The 16,734-nt window shown below is 40.6% G+C and overlaps 1 protein-coding gene and 1 pseudogene across 3 annotated transcripts in view; one reads left to right on the forward strand and one right to left on the reverse strand.

Moving 5' to 3' along the window:
- LOC149101051 (uncharacterized) overlaps positions 1-16,734 on the forward strand; it is a 68,212-nt gene that overhangs the window by 9,474 nt on the left and 42,004 nt on the right. The window lies entirely within an intron of this gene.
- LOC149101052 (uncharacterized) lies at positions 14,013-15,056 on the reverse strand (annotated as a pseudogene).

Consider the following 16,734-nt stretch of genomic DNA (forward strand, 5'->3'; position numbering starts at 1 on the left):
ATGTAGCACATGCATAAGGATCTAACACATATTGTATGTCCATGTTTGCTTGCCAGGCTTTGAGTAAGTGAGCATTGTAATTGTTGATCCTTATCTCTGATGGTGATCTTTTAAATAATGTGTCATGCTCTAATGTGTTCCTGATAGCTAAGAGATAACTTTCTTCAGTTAATGCTAATTTTTTTCAGGAAATCTTCAAAGCTTATATCTTCACCATATTTCATGCCGTCAAGGACCTGTTTAATTTTTTCAGAATTTTCTTTTATTAGTTTACCCTCCTTCCCATCATGATAGGATTCCTCAAGTGGTTTCAGTATAATTGTCCTGGGCATTGGTGGGAATGGAAAGTTAAGTGGACATAATTTATGTTATTCCCAGATCTCTTGCAAGTTTTGGCATGTCTTTGCATTTGCAAATTGACAAGATTTCCATTTCGAATAATTCACTTGAACTGTTTGGCTTGTGGCAAATGATAAATTTATCAACAAATGCGACAACCTCTTCATTGGAATCTTTTTCATACTGTGGTGCATCCTTTATCCAAAACAATCCATGAATATGTGGGCTTCCTCTTTGCTGAAATTCGACACTGTAAAAATAATCAGCTATTTCTCCTATAGGTGCAACACTGCTCTTTACAAAATCACGAATAAACAACTGTACCATGTGGTCAAAGTTCCTAGCACAGGCCACAGGAACGTTTTGAATAAGATCTGAGTCTAAGTCATTTGTTGGATTTCATCATCAGTGTACTCTTTTTTCTCAACAATTCCACCTAAGGTTTTAAGAAAATGAGTTCACCTTGCTTCAGGAGCTGAAAAGGTGCAAAACCATGTTGGATTTCCAAGTTGATGAATCATTGCAAACAGGTCTTTTTTGCATTTTTCAAAATAAGGTGGTGACCCTCTAACACTTTTTAAAACTCTGAAACCTTCATCTAGGTGTACAAGCTTATTGAGGTAATCTTCAGATTTTAAGTCTACAGCAGTGAAACATTTCCCATTCGTCTTACACTTTTTGAGTGAAATGCGAGCACTATCTTGAATTTGGTTGATTTGCAGCTTTTTCAGCTTATGAATTAGAGATATTAGATACAGACATGGCAGTTCTCCTATCCTTACTTCTTAATTTCCACTTCACAATTGTACCGTATAAGACAGGGACCTTTCTTTTATTGTTGTCAGGCCTTCGTTTTCCACAAAATATTGAAGGAAATGAAAGGTATTCCGAGTCCTGGTCCAAGAATATCCCTAATGGTTTGTTTCCTTCACCTAGTGCAAAACTAATAATTCTGTCTGCATTTTCAACTATATATGTTGGATTCTTGCAGTAATGTATCTGTAACTCCTGAAGGACGTTCCTTAACTTCACACCAATCATCATTGTTATCAACTACTTTGTCTTGACTATCAACTCCAGTGTTAAAAATGTTGATATTGCTTACATCTTTCATCAATAGGATTTAGGACACTAGAGTTTTGCACAAAGTTTCGCCAATCTTCATTGTTAGTAGAATTAATGTCATTTATGTGATATTATTGGGCCATAAAACAGACAGATACGAACAGCAACACAACAGTTTAATCAAGCGGGTAATAGAAGAGCATTACATGGTCGACCCAAGGTCTCCACACCGTGCCGCGAAGGCTACTGGGAAATATTGTTACGCAACAGATTACACTACATCTCCCCTCGCGTTAGAAATAAGCTATATCCTAAATAATCAATGTTCGCTGTCAAGTCTGGAGACGATCAGTTCAAATCATAAACTCAAGAATAACTGCAGTAAATGAACAAAGTTAACAAGGTGAACACTTAGGTTCACAGTCACAAGTCTCTAAAACGCTCCGGGGTTCTTATTTCACGACCGCATCGGGTGGTTCTCGTAGGGGCCACGGGTGTCGAGGCAGCTGTAGCTGGGACAGTTGGCTCTGGGCACTCAGCAGTCGGAACATCAGGAGAAGACGAGTTAAGGGCTGTGCTGGTATCTGCATTAGGCGTTTCTGGAAGACGATTCAGGTGGCGTCTTTTTCTCCTCAGCTGTCCCTTGGGCGTTTCAACTGTGTAAGAACGTGGGGGACCGGCTATGTCCACCACAGTCCCTTCAACTTTTTTGTCTGGTAACCAAACACGCTCTCCAGGAAGGAGGTCTGGGAGGACTTTTGCAGAATGACGCCTGTCAAAGTCTCTCCTCTGTCTTTCTTTCAGTGAAGCATCTTTCTCTCTAAACTGCTCAAGGTGTGGCCAGGAGGGCTTCAGGTTACTTGGTGAAGTAGGGATTCTGGTGCGGATCTTCCTTCCCATCAGCAGTTCTGCCAGACTTAGGCCGTTTTCAAGGGGTGTAGCACGGTAAGCCATGAGTGCTTTGTAAGGATCTGGAGTTTTCTTGAGTAGATTCTTTACGGTCTGAACCGCGCGTTCAACCACGCCGTTCGCTTGAGGGTATCAGGGGTTAGTTAGGATGTGAGTAAATCCATAGTCCTCGGCAAATTTGGAGAATGAGGTTGATGAAAATTGCGGCCCATTGTCCGAGATGAGTTGCTCAGGAATGCCATGCCTTGCAAACATAGACTGAAGGTGCGCTATCACATCTGGTGAAGCAGTATGTGAAAGTTTCGCTACCTCTACGTAACGAGAAAAATAGTCTATGACAAGCAGGTAGGGATGACCTTTTAGTTCCAATAGGTCAGCTGCGACTTTCTGCCAGGGACGATCTGGTAATTCGGACGGGATCACTGGCTCTGCTGGATTTATGCGTTCCTTGGTGCAGGTAGGGCATTTCTTGACCACTTCGTCAAGTTGTTGGCTCAGGCCAGGCCATCATACAGATGCTTTGGCTCTCTCACGGCATTTTGTAATACCCTGGTGTGCATCATGTAACCTTTCTAGGACACCTATTCTCATGGACAAGGGGACAACCAGTCGATTTCCCTTCATCAACAGGCCATGTTGTATTGTGAGGTCGCTCCTTTCAGGCTAGTACACTTTAAGTGGACCAGGAAGCTGGGATTTCTCTGGCCAACCTTCAGAACAATAAGTGATGAGTTGTCTTGTAATCTCATCCTGTTGTTGCTGGGACTTGAAGTCTTCCAGTCGATCGTCAGTTGCTGGTAGGTACTTAACGATTGAGTCGACATAGGCTCGTACGTCAGCCTCTAACTTCTCTTCGTCTCGTTCAAGGGGTCTAACTAAGGGTGCCCGGGAAAGGGTGTCTGCTGTGTAAAGGGACTTCCCAGGTACATGCGAAATAGAGTAGGTGAATCTCATCATTCGAATTCGGAACTGTTGCACTCTGGCTGGTAGATCCTCAAGGTTCCTGGTACTCAGCAGGGGTACTAAAGGTTTGGTCGGTCTCAACATGGAATTCCAGGCCAGTTAGGTAATCTGCGAAGCGCTCGCTTGCCCAGGTGATCCCCAAGGCTTCCTTTTCTATTTGGGCGTAACGCTGTTCCGTGGGGCTCATGGCTCGCGAGGCGTGTGCGACGGGGCGCCGCTCGCCATCATTCTGCAGTTGCATTAAGACCGCTCCAAGTCCATACGACGATGCATCAGAAGGAAGTTTCGTTTGACGACTTGCATCATAGTGGGCTAGGACTGGGGTGGAGGCGAGACTTTCTTTCAGGGCTGCAAATGCTTGCTGTTGGGCATCACCCCATAACCAGTGACTTTTCGAACTCAGTAGGTCTCTTAGTGGTTTGGATAGCTCTGCAATTTGTGGCTGGAACTTGCTTAGTTGATTTACCATGCCGAGAAATCTTCTTAATTCTGTCTGGTCTTGAGGCGTTTTCATCTTCAAAATGGCTTCGACTTTCTTGGGGCTAACATGCACTCCTTCAGCGTCAACGAATGTCCCCAGAAATTCAACGGATGGTTTTGAGAATTCACATTTCTCTTCATTTAGAGTAAGGTGAGCCTCCTGTAACTTGTGAAAAGTTGCTTCTAAATGCTTATTGTGTTCTTCCACTGATTTGCCATACACGAGGATATCATCCATCTGACAAAGAGCACCACCAGTTCCTTAAAGAGCTTGCGAGATTCGCTTCTGGAAGTGTTCAGGGGCTGAACTGATCCCAAATGGTAGGCGGTTAAAAAAAAACCTGCCAAATGGCGTGATGAAATTGGTGAGTTTAGCTGACTCTGGTGATAAGCCGATTTGCCAGAATCCTGAATTGGCATCAAGCTTACTGAAAATAGTCGCTCCAGCGAGTTGAGCTAAGGTGTGGTCGATGCTGGGAAGGAGATGATACTCCCTCAGGATGCTTTCATTAAGCTGGGTAAGATCCACGCATATTCGAACTTTGCCATTGGCTTTTGTGACCACTACCATCCCGGCACACCATTCAGTTGGTTCATCCACTTTAGAAATAATTTGCATTCGTTCCATCCGGGAGGGTTCTTCTTTGACTTTCGAAAGAAGGGGAACAGGTACTCTCCTGGAGGGGTACTAATTGCGTGTGGCTTCGCGTCAGGTTTGAACTTGATGAGGTAATCGGGACCATCAAGTTTTCCAAGACCTTTAAAGAGATTTGGGAATTTGTCTTTAACTTCTTCTGCATCCACTGCATTGACCTTTTGGACAATTTTTAGCGTCTCTATAGCTGGACGGCCAAGGAGAGCTAGGCGTGCTCCAGTCTCCACAAATATTTCCTGCGATGAAGATTCTTCTCCTCTCTTGATGACTCCCATAAAGCAGCCAAGAATGGGAAGGGTTGTGTGGGCTGGGCCAAACAGGGTCTTGCTGGATTGAATGAGGGCCGGAGTTGGTTTCAGCTTTTTGTAAACGCTATCAGGGATGACAGTGACGTCAGCTCCGGTGTCAATTTTAAAGCGGACAAGAGAGCTATTTAGAGTGAGGTCTACAGACCAAATGTCTTCGTTTCTCTTCGTCCCGATTTCTCCGAGAAAGGCATAATCTTCTTCGATTTCGCTGACAGTGTGCGCGGACCTGCAAACAGATGCCCAGTGACGTTTTTTTCGAGCACTTGTGACAAGTCGCGGCGCTAGCCGGGCAGTTTTGTCGCGCGTGGCCCGGCGATTTCCCACAGCGGTCGCAGCGGTTCGACGGTGGACGCGTTGGCGGTTTCTTGAAAGTTTCGCTCGGACTTCTAGACGAGTCGTCTTTTCTAAATTTCGGCGTTTCATTCTTTGTTCCCGTAGATTCCTTGAAGTCATTTCGCATTAGGGTTTGTTGCTTTTTGATGGCTTCGCTCTGTCGCGCGTGATTGATTGCTTTTGGCAGCGTTAAATCAGGTTCGAGCTGAAGTTTCTCTGACAATTTCGCGTCTAGAAGGCCTACCACAATTCTGTCTCGGATCATCTCGTATGTCAGGGTACCAAAATTGCAGTGTTCGGCGAGCGTATGCAATGCTGTGATGAATGTGTCAACTGTCTCGCCTTCTTCTTGGCGGCGTTGATTGAACTTTGCCTGCTCGAAAATAACATTACGGCGAACCACGAAGTGCTCGTCAAACTTCGTTTTAACGATGTGGTACTGCTTCAGTTGTGTAGCACTCAGCTTGAAGGAGTTTAGAATATCGTCGGCTTGATCTCCCATAGTGTAGATCAGCGTGTTTATTTGACTCTCTTCTTCTTCTTTCACCAGACCAGATGCCTGGCGAAAGCGTTCGAATCTTCTGCCACTCTTCTTGACGACTAAAGTCAAACTTTTCTGGTAGCTGCACTCGAAAAGACGTCATGGTTCGTTGAAAACCGCTTCTGACACCATGTGGTATTATTGGGCCATAAAACAGGCAGATACGAACAGCAACACAACAGTTTAATCAAGCGGGTAATAGAAGAGCATTACATGGTCGACCACGAGGTCTCCACACCGTGCCGCGAAGGCTACTGGGAAATATTGTTACGCAACAGATTACACTACAATTTAGCCATCTATTTTGAACTTCTATACCTTCTCTGAACAAGTCACTTGTGTCTACAAGATATCTAGCTGCATCTAATACTCTCTTAGGTCTAACATTCTGGAACTGATAACGATGCTTATAACTGAGACGCCTTTTAAGTTTTATAGGAATAGTTTGCGATTCACTAAGTGGCCTTTGGGAAACAATGTACAATGGAATGACATCACTTGGGACATTTACAATGTTTCCATGAATGGACAACTGACCACCTCTAGGTAGTTCACGGATTTGAATAAAAGGTGATATTAGTCACTCTTCTAATGATGTCAAATTTAATACATCAGGCTTGTCAGGAAAACCCATTTAATTTATTGGCTTTAGAACAGCTCGGCAACTTTCCTTTCTTCAGATTTGAATCACAAGTTATGCATATCCGTTCAATGTTGTTAACACTGTTAAAACCAGTAAGACAGGACTTAACCACATCTTGTGAGCATGACTTGTATTTATTTGCATCACATTTCACTACAGAGGACTTGTACCACAACTGATCACAACAAGTGTATACATATTCTGGGCTATGTGCAATGTTTTTGTGAAACAAATTTATCATGGAAATTGCGTTAGTGTCTATGTTTTTTTGTGCTTGCAACTTGTCACTGCCAAATGTTACGTGTGATACATTTGGGAGATCTTGAAAAAGTGTTTCATTAGCTGCATTGGCTCTATGGAAACACGACTTTGTTTTGAGCTTTTCTTTGGAATTTCTATTGATTTGTTTAATGTATTCTGGGTTATTGGCTTTCTTTTTCTTTAAGACTGTTTATTTGTTTCCCTTACAAGCTCTGGTTTATCTGCTTCTTGTTTTCGAACAGACTGCTTATTAATTTCTCTTACAAGCTCTGGGTTATCTGCTTTTCGTTTTCGAACAGACTGCTTATTAATCTTCCTTACAAGCTCTAGCTTATCTGCTTTACATGTACCTTTTCTAACCGACTGCTTATTAATCTTCCTTACAAGCTCTGGGTTATCTGCTTTTCGTTTTTGAACAGATTCCTTGTTAATTTCCCTTACACATTTTGGGCTGTTTATTCTTCGTTTTCTAACCGACTGCTTGTTAATTTCCCTTACATGCTCCGGGTTAGCTGCTTTTCGTTTTCTGGAGGACTTTAGCTCAATTTCCCTCACATGTTCCAGGTTCAATTTCCGTTTTTGGATACCTTGGTTTTTCTTGTCCTTACTTGTATTTTCTTTGCATCTCACTTGTGGAAACATAATGAATTTCATCTACATGCCCAATGTAAATTCTTAGGCTGTCAGCTGTCACATTAATTTTATTGGTTCAACAACAGTAACAGGAGAAAAGGCTGGATTTGACTCAGTAATATGAATTGATAAGTTAAGGCAGTTACATGTAGCAACAACTTGAATTATGATAGCATCAGCCCATGTTCCCTCATTTGACATTCTTTGTAAATAATCTTGCCAAGAATGCTCAATGTTACTCTCTATAAATTGTTCAGGGTTATGCACTAAATGCTGAACACCAACACTGCGCACATAAAAATGATTATTGGAACTCCCATAAAGTTGATGCGATACAGCTCTTAAAAAGCAGTCACCACCTCCTCCAACATCAACTGCAGTTCTGCCTAAGTAAAAAAAATCTTGTTTCTAATAGAGATGCAGAATTCATACGTGCTGCACTACACAAGGGATTACAAGTCTGTTCTGAAAGCCCTGGATTTAATTCAACATCTCCACTAAGTGATATAATTCTGCTAGATAAATGACGAGTTTTAACGTGGAGGTGCCTTAATAATTGTAAATATTGTTTTCAGTATAAATACAAAGCGAAGGTGACTTTTTATGCTTCAGTGTCCTCAGTCGAAAAACAAACAAATGAAGCTTCCATCTAATAAAACACTTCTTTGGGAAAATCATGAATTTTGATCTTCTGCAATGGTCAAAGAACTGATTACGAGCATATCCGCATAGCATAACCTTCAACATAGATGATGGAGGCACATAATTCTTAATGTATAATTTGACGGCATTTCTTGTCTTTCTCTTTTCGTAAAGTCTAGTCACCATTCTGAAAGAAATTCTAGAGGGCTCTCTTCCACGTCTCATTCATAAACGAGAGACTACCACTGCTCTTGAATTTTGTGTCTGAATTTTGTTATTGTCGTGTACATTATTTTGAAAATATGCGATCACCGCTGCATTGAAAATTAAACTTACTTGACGCCGGGAGTAGAATTCCATTTTGGAGTTCAGGTTTTCTAATACATGTGTCGATATACCGCTCAGGCACCATAACAGATTCGCTCTGCTCCTTGGTATTTTCATGTTTCAGCGATTCCTCATCTGATAGGTCGTGTATTTTACAGTTGTTCAGCATTTGTTGTTTGGTATAGATTATTTGGCATTTGTATAGCATTTGCTTGATAAGTATTTGAAAGTTCTCTCTCAAACTCGCTTTCCACAATCGTAGCATTTAAGTCTCAGCGAGAGGGGAACTCGACGTAAACTTCTTCAAAGCTACATGTCTCCTGGCCTTGCGAATTACCCCAGCCAGTCGAGGGCTCCGAAAATGCTTTTGTCCCCGAATATCCTAGAGACTTGTTATCAGCATTTTCAGTACAAACAACATCCATAGCACCGATAATAGAATTTATGAGAATAAGCAACTTGATCACGAAGGTACAATGAATTTTCCTCTCATTGACAGGCTTTTTGCACTCGAAAAGCCTGTAAACCACATGCCTAATGGCTTGTGATTTACAAGCTTTTCTTGTGTTCTCTCAACATCCCACGTGGTTTATTGCCCAAGTAAACCCATAGAAGGAGTGGTCTATTGCTTAAATATAAAGTAATTTTAGGTTAGCATATTTAAGACATTATTCCAGGAAGTTTATTTTTAATAAGGAACTTTAGTGTTCCATGTTAACTGGCCTAATTATGGAAAAATCGTCTGTTGTTTCTTTGTTTTAAAGTGCATATGAGAAGAAAAATAATTTCTGCTTATTTGAAAGGCCTTTCAAAATACAGAAGAATGGCGTTTTTCTTTTTGAAATATCTTTTTTTGCGTTTTAGAGATATTGATGTTTTTCTGTTATGCAAATTAGATCAGTGATGACGTCATATTGTTTGCAATTAAAAATGGTAAAATACTGAATAAACAATATCCCTAGAAATATTGAAGCAGTGGTCTTAAAACTTGGCAACACAAATGTACATCACATAAGAAACAATGTGCGGGTCTGAGTAGGTATTATGTAAGATTTTGTGGGGTGTAAGTGAAAGCCTGGGTAGTTGAGCAAAATTGCTGTGGATTCAATGTTGCTGCTATATTCTTTAACGGTGTCCCCTTGTAGGTGAGAGTCATCTATATATCCTAGGTTGAGATAGCCTAGTGTATGTAGGTATGCATAAATTTGTTTAAGCAGCTTAGTGAATATACGTAGGGCACTGGACAAATCATTTGGCAAGCAGGTGTACTGGAAAAGCGTACCATTGAACACGGGTTTCAGAGATGTTTGGTACTCTTTAGCAAATGGTATAGAGTAGTGTGTATCTTTAAGGTCAATTGATACCATTTAGCACCCTGGCTTCATCATTCTAACGGCTGATTCAAGGGCGTCCATTTTAAAATGGCAGTATTGTGTAAACTCATTGAAAAGCTTGAGGTTAATTATCATACGGTATGACCCATCTGGTTTAGGTCTAAGGAATATAGGGGACACAAATTCCTCGGGTTCTGGTGAGGAAACTTTGAGTGCACCTTTTCTAAGTAATTTGCCAATTTCCACAGCAAGAATGTCATGCTGCGACTGATTAAATGCACTTGGTTGCACATTAGCTTGAAATGGTATCGTGCCTGGTTTGAACTCAATTTTTATTCCTTTTATGCACTCTCATATTGTGGGATCAGTTGTAATTTCTCACCAGTGTGATAAAAACCACATGATTTAGCCTGCTTTCAATGAACCCTGACTAGAGAGTAACACATGTACTTCATTAGTTGCAGGGTTACACCTTAATAGTTGGCATACCTCTGTGGTTCGGGACTTGTTTGTGTTAGGCCTGCTTTGATTCCCCCTCCTTCTTTAATCTTGTCCCTGGAGGGTGGCCTTTGGACAAAAAATCATTTGTTGTCCATTGATATGGGTGGAACTGTACGGGTCCACAAATGATTCCAGGACCGCAAATGATCCCCAACCTCAAATGATCCCCAAATTGGACGGAAATGATCCTGGACGGGAAATGATCGCCACATTGGACCGCAAATGATCCCGACCAAAAATATGGAATGGTATGGATTTATATCAGAGGAAGGTGAAAACATATTAAAAAAATTCACAAAAGAAAACGTGCTTTATCATTTTAAAAGAAATATTCCACACTTGCTTTTTTGGTTTTCAAAGGCTATTGACTTAGAAAAACACTATTGAATTCTATATATATACCTTTAAAAAAAGCTTCTGACAACAGTGAATCGCATAAGAGTTGCGGCGTCGAGAAAATCGGGATGGGACCGGACCGGATCACGGATCGGATCACGGACCGGATAACGGACCGGATTACGGACCGGATCACGGATCGGATCACGGACCGGATCACGGACCGGATCACGGATCGGATCACGGATCGGATCACGGATCGGATCAAGGAAAAAAATTCAAAATTCAAAATTCAAGATTCAAAATTCAAGATTCAAAATTCAAAATTTTGTTGAGCAAATTACACTAAAGTGACTACTGTGAGCAGAACGTTTTATTTAATTCAGGTGTGATATTCCTTTATTCTTTTATAATATCAAGCCAACTGGGAGCTGGTCAAAGATGATTTTTTTTTCAGGCTGTTGGGTTTTGATTGCGATGATCAATCATGTCTTCATATCTTTCTCCGCAGTTCAGATAAATGATATTTCGTATATTCGCTTGCATCAAAGGCAAACTGTCATAAAACGAGTCAGCTTGGTAATAATAGGACGAACGTATGAATCGAAACACAAAAACTAAAAACACTAAAAAATTAAACACCTGATGATTTCAAACAATTTCCGTTTCTCAGACAAGTCTATACTTTTACAAGATGTGAGTTTGGAATACGATATTTCGTACTGGAATAAAACGAAACAGACCATTTGTATTTCAAGGAAATATAGCTGTTTTACAAAAAAAATATAGGAATAACATCGATAGTGTGAACGATAACGCAACCCGAGAATAAACAACATTTTACGAGTTACGTCATGATTTTTAAAGTGATTTTTAGGGTCGTAAAGAGTTGCCTTTATATGGAATAAAACCTTAAAATGATCGTGTTCTAGGATAGAAAGCACTTAAGAGGCAAAAACAAATCAAAACGGAATGAGGATCGTTAAGGATGGCAAAGATTAAAGTGCCACTGAAACGAAATTTTCGTACTCTCTTTTTTTAGCCCAATTTATAGTTTCAAACGTGCTTAAAATAATGGTGAACTTTATTTCTGTCAAATCCTAACGGAAAGTGCTCTTTTTAGCTTCTGAAATCGACTTTTTGGAGCAAAACTGTGTCCGGGCTCTGGAACCGAGTTTAAGGACCTTGTGACGTCACTGGTTGTATTCACGCAAGAAGCGCTTAAGATTCTCTCTTGTTTTCACTTGATTTATTTAAGTTTATTCTTCATATTGTCGATACCTACTAGTTTCCTACCTTGTAATTTCAGTCCAGCCTTGACAGGAAATACACATCATAAACGTTGGAGGGCGCCAAAGAATGAAGATTCACCAAAATGAATGCTACAGACTAGAACAGCTCAGTATACTTTTCGAACATCTTGAGTACTCGATTGGAGATTTCGAAGACGAGTGTGGCAACTTTTGTGTCACGTCCTGAAGCCTAAACACGATATTTCGTCGTCTGTTTTCAGCCTGGTTCTGAAATTTGGATTCTCACGTTTATCTAAGGTCTATTAACAAGGTTCGAATATATCCTCGGCAACTTTGCTGCATTAAAAGCCGTAAGCGCATCAGCCATCCGCACAATCATGAAGTTATTAACGGTCCACAAGCTTTGAGTCGAGTACTTCTTTGCACACAGAGAGCATCTTTTTATGATACTAGTAAGTGAGAGTTCTTGTGGTAGACAAAATGTATCTTTGAAAATTGTGATCCGCAGCAGGGTTTGCTTTATCGCCGCATACGTATCAGTGTAAACAAAGCGGGAATTTCGCGTCTCTTTTACACGTATCTCCCAATTGTAATATTTCACGGCCGATGGATAACTTGGAGTTCTTTAGCACATACTTATGTTTATGATCTTCATTTAATAGTATTCAAGTTCAAAGCAATTCGTCAAACGTCACCAGTTTGCACTCCTTTCGAAGGTTTATTAAACAGAATTTGAACTAATTTGCATATATGACCTTTCGCCGCCGACATTGTCACGCTTTCTCTCGTTTCCTGAAAACATATAATTGTAGGGTCATGGCAGCTAAGTTTACCTTTATAGTTTAAATTCGCTCCCTCATATAAAAGAAGAGGGTTTCTTAAATTGTTGCTGTTGTGATAACTTGTAGGATGTAGCAGATACAACTAGACTAAAGGTCACTGTGGCACAATCTCGTCCGCGGTGAAACTCACAAAGCGTCCGGTTTCCTCGAAGCGAAGCGACTCGAAAACTCGAAACGTTGTTGCTACGATTCGTGCAGCAGCACTCCGGATAATATTTTCAAAAGCCGCTTTCTCTTGTTTTCATGTCTTTTTTACTTTATGAGTGTAGATATTGTTTAATTGAGTGCTGGCCATTTCACTAAGAGTCCCGATCATTTTGCGATCTAAGAACTCCCACTCGTTTGCTTGCTTACATAAAATATCCAATTAAATAGACTGAAAAGCCCCAGGATCGACTCTCCACCTCTTCATGTCTAAGGCTACTGTTATTATCTGCTTTACAGCCCTGAGATGTCCTTAAGATGTTTTTTGGGGGGCTTCGAACAGTATTCTCTTCTCCCATAATCACTCTAAATTTTCAGCGCGGCATGAGAGCAATACAACCAGTGACGTCACTAGGCTGTTTTGGCCGCGCCAAGATGGCCGCCAATTTTGGGCTTAACCAGCCAACTTCGAACGGCTGAAAAAGCAGTTTTCGCTTACCGTATGGGAAAAAAAAGTCTGCAGTGTTTCCAAGTAAGGTTGAAACTTTATTACTAAGCAAAAATCTCACATACGAAAATTTCGTTTCAGTGGCACTTTAACAAGGACTGCAAATGAAGAACTTGAAAAACTAGGCTAGTTTTTTCAAGATGCGCAAATCGTGACGTAGCTCCATTAAAGCAAGTCATGTCCTTAAGCTTTCGTACGTAAGCTTTCTCATTAACTGTAACGCTAACTGTAACGCTCACATCTGACACGAAAAAGTAGCCGAGAATTAGCTACTGATACTAACAACAATTTCAAAACCGAGAATGGGAGGTTTACGCAAGCTTCAAGCCAACTAACGTTCAAATATAACTACATCTGCCTGTTCATTACAATTTAAATTCGTCGTAAATTAGGCTCTTATGTGGCTTTTTAAATGACCTCTTGTCATTCTCTGTAATTAACATGTCATTGCGTCAAATTCGGGAGTCTTATTTTTATCTAACATATTTTAGTTTTCCACTTTTATTTTTTATTTATTATTATGTCATAAACGATTTGATTTTGTTTTTCTTTAAAACGTTTTTTTTTTTTTCTGTGATCCGATCCGTGATCCGATCCAGTTTTGTCGACGCCGTAAGAGTTGGAAGTGGGAAATGCAGGACTTGCATATCGCCAGTTACCAACCCGCAAAGATGGCAACTATTTATTCCATGTGATGAATGAGCAGCAAATTCGCCTCGGAAGAGTATCGCACAGTGCCACAAAATTGCACTCTGACCCGGTGAACTCCGAACTAACCCAGCTGGGACCTTGGACGGGGATGTTCACAGACAAAATTAAATGAGAATTAAAATTATCAGGAATATATCTCTTTTTTCATGCAACGTAACCTGAGCAGGTATATATAGAATTTTAATAGTGTTTTTCTAGGTCAATAGCCTTCGAAAACCAGAAAAGCAAGTATGGAATATTTCTTTTAAAATGATAAAACGTTTTTTTTTTTTTTTTTTGTGAAATTTTCTTTATATGTTTTCATCTTCCTCTGATATAAATCCATGCCATTCCATATTTTTGGTTGGGATCGTTTGCGGTCCGGGATCATTTGCCGTCCAATTTGAAGATCATTTGCAGTCCAGGATCATTTGCAGATCTGTACAGAACCGGCGATTGCCTTGAGTTCCTTGGTTTGTATAATTGTAGCCAGAATTTTCGAGCCAGAATTTCCGTTGCATGGTGTAATGCATTGCAGGGGACGAACTTTCTTGGTGAGCTTGTTCGCTTCAGAGACGTCTTTGGTAAGTTTCGACAGGTCACCAAATAAATATTCAGACGTTGCAGGCACTGTAGCTACACAATGCGGCATAATCCTTCTGGGGGTCTTTCTTCAACGCCTGGCCTCGAGTGCTGTCGATATCATGATAGCACTGCAATGACAAGGTGATGGCATCTGTTAGATATGTGATGAACTCTTTTTCTTGAGCTTTGTCTGTTGGCTGTTGTTGCAACACACGGTCTGTTGCTTTAATGGTCGCCACCAAAAAGGCTTTTAAAGCATTGTGCATATTTTTTTAATCCTGTGTGCGAACAGGCGGAGGCAGTTGGTTCCAAATTAATGGGTTTACTCGCGGCGCGCAAAGTCTCTCGGTCTTCAGGCGGGAATATTTGTCTATCCTCGCGTGTGATTTCTCCTCGGGGAGTTTGTCTTTAAGCAAGCTCAAGACAATTTTTGCAAAACCCTCATCCACAGAGCTGTCTGTTCTTTCGCTGAGGTCAAGATCAGATGCAATGTCTTGCAAGAGGCTTTTCGTGCTGTCTTTTGTTTGCTCGGTGGACGTACTGCCGAGCCTAGCGACGCGAGTGCTCAAAGACTCGCTGTTATCATTATCCTCGTTGTCCACAAAGTTTTCTTCAACTTCAGGATTGACCTCTACAAGTTTCACTGACTCCTTGAGGGCTGTCACTTGTTCTTTCAAGGCTTTTACCTCTGAAAGGATGGCTGAAATTGCTTCAGTAAGTGCAGGCTTTTCCTGCTCTGATGTGTTCTCATTGAGATTTACCATGTCTGTGTGGCGGGATATCGTTTTTAGCTTGCCAACTGCAAACTGCGTTGGCACGTAAATCTGGTTTCTGTGAGTCAACTACGTTAACTTCCCAGTTATTTTCTCCGTAAAAACAACCTCGGCAAACTACACGTTGTGCAATGACCTGGCGTGTGCACTGTGCTATGTCATGGGATCTCTATGCCTCCCGTCATGTGATAGAATCTAAAATCTGTGGAATTTACTTTCCTTGTAAAAGAGATTACAAGTGTGCAACACGATTGTGTTTGATACCTGTAATTCTTAAATGAATAGAGACTTCTTGGAGATGGATATTTCAAAGATCTTTAAAAGCAAAAAAAAAAAACTATGGAAAGAATTTTCAGTAGGCCTGTCACAGAATTAAGAAAAATTATGATGCTCGTGTGACAATACTACATGTATATATATGTGCCAAGAGGTTGCTCTTAACATTGTATTTGATTAAACATTGGTGCTCCCTTAGTGACAAATCAATTTTAGGAAAAAAATAATGATACTTGATACTTGATACTTGAATAAGAAAAATAACTGATATCACCTGCTGCTTTCACAGTATTTATATCATAGGCAAAGTTGGTTTCTGTGACCTCACACCAGCTTACATGCTGAAGATGGTTTGGGAGCAAAACTGGTCAAAAATTCTAGATGTTGAATGTACCCTAAATTGTAAAATTGATGATTCACTGCATCCTTTTCCAGTAAATGATGAAATGAAAAATACTGACAATTAAGCCTGGCAACAAGTAGGCTGATAAGGTCATTGCTTGTTGACCATAAAATGAGCTGCAAAATGACCAAGCGTGATACTGAGGTTAAGAAAAAGCTTCCTAGGATGGAAATTGCTTAGCCCTTTACTTTAGATGTACTTACAGTGTAAAGAAAAGCTACAGTCGTGGACAAAAGTCCTTGGGACACTTATGTAATTTGACGAATTATCTGTGTTTTACTACTGAAGTTTGAAAAAAGCGCTGCTTTCCTTTTAAAAATGCGTCACTGTTCTCCCTTCCCCACCCAACACAATGTTGAAAATCAGAAGAAATTGCGGGTAGTAGTTCAACATTGTATGGGGGTTGGGGGGCGAGGTTAGGCAGGTGAAGTGGTATTCGCGTCTAGCATGTGCGCAAAAGCACCAAAAGTGCAGATTTGTCCCAAGACTTTTGTCCATGATCGTAGGACAAAAAGATAAAAAAAGATGGTAGCAGGCCTGTTGTATCTCCTTACATATACATTGACTTATGCCTATATAATAAAGAGTCCTATTTAAATCTTGCCGTTTATGCTAAGTACCAACCGACTCTTTGTTGTCTTGAGTAAGTGCAAATTTACGGTACTATTGGAACTTAGGATCCGTATTCAATTGAATGCAGGAAATAGCAAAATATTATTTACATTAAATTATCGTTGTCAGGGGATCATTCAATGTAAACATACCGCCTCATAAGCTGTGCTAGTTCTACGTTCTGGCTTCCATTGAAGCCAACACAAAAGATAGACATTTTCCAACTCTTTTGGTTTCCTTCCAGCAATACTAGCTTCAGGAGTATGACATTCCTTTGGTAGAACTGGAGCTTTAGCTGTCTGCGCTTCACTTATCGCCATATGCTCTCGTACTGAGGCTTACCCGAGCGGCCCGCCATTTATAAATTTGTGTATGTTC

This window comes from Orbicella faveolata, unplaced genomic scaffold, assembly GCF_042242905.1.
Source record: "Orbicella faveolata isolate gen_17 unplaced genomic scaffold, um_ofav_v1 contig_4, whole genome shotgun sequence".
Classification (NCBI taxonomy): domain Eukaryota; kingdom Metazoa; phylum Cnidaria; class Anthozoa; order Scleractinia; family Merulinidae; genus Orbicella; species Orbicella faveolata.